This window comes from Octopus bimaculoides, chromosome 8 (assembly GCF_046866305.1).
Source record: "Octopus bimaculoides isolate indiv1 chromosome 8, ASM4686630v1, whole genome shotgun sequence".
In the NCBI taxonomy this organism is placed as follows: domain Eukaryota; kingdom Metazoa; phylum Mollusca; class Cephalopoda; order Octopoda; family Octopodidae; genus Octopus; species Octopus bimaculoides.
The window spans coordinates 96578857-96581771 of record NC_142935.1 but is presented as its reverse complement, the minus strand read 5'-3'; positions in this window follow the sequence as shown (position 1 = coordinate 96581771).

Below are 2915 nucleotides of genomic sequence, written 5' to 3'. Positions count from 1 at the left end.
TTATTATTATTATTTGTGTTTTGAAGGAGTGGACACTTGTTTGTGGCTTGTGAGTTTTCTTTAGCATTTGTTGTTTTATTAGTATTCCAAATTTTGTTGAACTGCTAACTAAATTACCCAGCTCGCTACAAGCAAAGTGAGCCCGATTTGGTGGGGATTCTCCCTTTAAGAGCGAATTTTAAGTTTTAAAATTGAAGATTTAATATTACAAAACCAAAATGAAATATCAGTATGGTTTCTTAAATCGAGTGATGGCTGTTGGAACAGCCGTTACGACATTGTTTTCCTACCACTAGTTGATGTGGTCGAGAGACGAAACACTGATAACAGCAGCAACAAAAACAAGAAGAGTAGCAACAACAACAGTAGCAGAAGCACGGATTCCACCACCAATCCCCAACATGACCACCACCACCAACACACATTAATACTATATAAACAGCGACCGTTCTTATTTCTAAGCAAAATGAGAGCATTTCACGTAAGTTTGTGAAATGGAAAAAGTTGACAGAAAAAATGTCATGACGCCAAAACGTATTTAACAAAGAATGGCAGAACAGTCTTCCTGAACACGCCAGGGGAAATACAGGAAGACACTAATAAAAAAAATCATTGTATACAAATGTATTTTGTTAAAGACCATGAGATTGGAGTGAGCTCAGATCAAAAAGTGCCTAAGACCAATCTGGGGGTGAAAAACTTATGTTAACCGTGGGAGACGCTTTGGCACATTTGAGTTAAGTTTCCCAATTGAAGAATTAACAAAAGAAAGCGTGGCGACAACTCTCAAAAGTGAGGAATTCTGGTTAATTTCGACACCTCGCTCGGAGGTGCCACCAAAAGTGGACATCTTTGTGCTGGTGGCAGCCGTATTATACGGCATAGAGAACAAAACAAGAATTCTCCAAGTCTACAAGATGGGAAAGGAGAATTGGTCAGGTACGAGCATGGAATTATGAATAGACGCGATTAGGCCAGAATCGAAGTCATCCCTGATCTGATCAATCTTCCTAACAGCACAACTATTTGTAGCAGTCGAGGGCGGAAAGCTGAGGTTCCACATTTGTGGGGAGACAAATAGAGAAAGGGCTCAACAAAGTAACCTGAAGGGCAGAACGTCTGTCTTCTAAAATAGGTTAAGTGATTCTCTTCATTCTCCTTCTCTCTGGCAAATATGGCCTTGCTCAGAGTGGACGGGGTGGCCTTGGAAACGGCCACCTACTCAATGACCTCAGGTTACTAAGTGTAGATGTTGTAATTATCAGTGAAACTAGACTCTCCGATCGACGAGCTTTCATGCCTATTTTCGGTGGATTTGCTTATCTCCATATCAAATGGGAATGGATGGTGGAACTGCAGTGTTGTTCTGGAGAGATCTGGATTTCAAGATAAAGGCTATCTTTTTGGACCCAGAATGTAAGCTGTGGTCCTTGATGTGAACGATGACGGAAAGTGTCTTCAGTCTGGTAGCTGTTTTATGTTCCAACAGTGGTCTGAAGGTTTTATTAAGAACGTCTCGACCTTTAGTGCGAACGGGTGACTGGAATGCTATCGTGGGTGCAAAAGCCTCGCAAACCTACTCAGAATAACCTGTCGCCACTTTTATATCCTTGTAGTTGGATATATAATTTAACGAAGCAGGGTGGGGAAGTATCTATACGATGCACTACTATTACTATGACACGTGACTCAATGCTCTGTATCAACGGCTCACAGTGAACTGCTTACCAACACGAACCCCAGTCGCTCACAGTTCTTTGTTTTATATCAATGACTCAGTCCACATTTAGTCACTTGGTGAGTGGTCGGAAATCCTTCCACAAGGCATTGTCAAAGCTAGAGCGCATGATCTAAGTCGTGAAGTATCGAAAACCATTCAATAGACCTGGATGTCAAAGGTACAACGTGGGAACAAAGCGACAATATGATTTTGCTGGACCGAGACAGACGCATATTACTCGTTTCGAAGTAGACATTTGCAGCTTTTCAGTGGCACATTGCTCAACTGTTCAAAGTGTATCGCATATCAGTTTCCACGTGAGCAAGAGAGGAGGAGTAAGGGAGAGAGAGAGAGTGACAGAGTAATAGGATAGAACAGTGGGAGAAAAGATGTTATATATGTCTGTATATTCTATGCATCAATGGTCTTCAATTCAAAATTCGAACTTCTGATTTCTCCAAGTATTATCGGGAAATAATTATCTCCCTTAGAAGAATTGCCCGCCCAGGGTAGATCACATATAACAGGAGTTTCCACAGTGATGCGAACACTTTGAAATCAGCATCTTGAGTGGATTATCTTTTCAGAGAAGATACCTAACCCTAACCCTCCTACACACGCGTACCCTCCTACACACGCGTACCCTCCTACACACGCACGCGCACGCACCTGGTTGTCAGATTGACTGATATGACTTGTTCAGTTCTTATTAGCTTTATTTTGGTGTACCTGAAGTACCACAGCTGGTTTTCCTCTAAGTTTGGAATACCTGTATCTCGAACCCCCGTACTCCACATAAAAAGAAAATCGTGTTTTCTCCTTTCGTTTTTAGCAAACTTGTTTCATGTGAGTAGATATGTAGCCCCTCTACAGCAAGAAACCTGTTCTTCTCAGCCCCACTTTCTCTCATACTTTACCCTACTTCATTCCTCATTTCTTCGCCTAAAGTTGTCCCCACTCCCCTTAAAGTTTTTAGTCTTGCAAAATTCATGGCAACCTCATTAGTGCTGGCTGCATGAAACAAAGAAACAAACAAAAACAAAACACACCCAGAACATACTGTGAAAGGATTGGTATTAGGAAGAGCATCCAGACATAGAAACCACGCCAAAGTAGACACTGGAACACAAAGCAGTCCTTGGAGCTACCCTGTCTAACCAGCCAAGGATCTATTCCAGCCAACATCTTAAAAAAA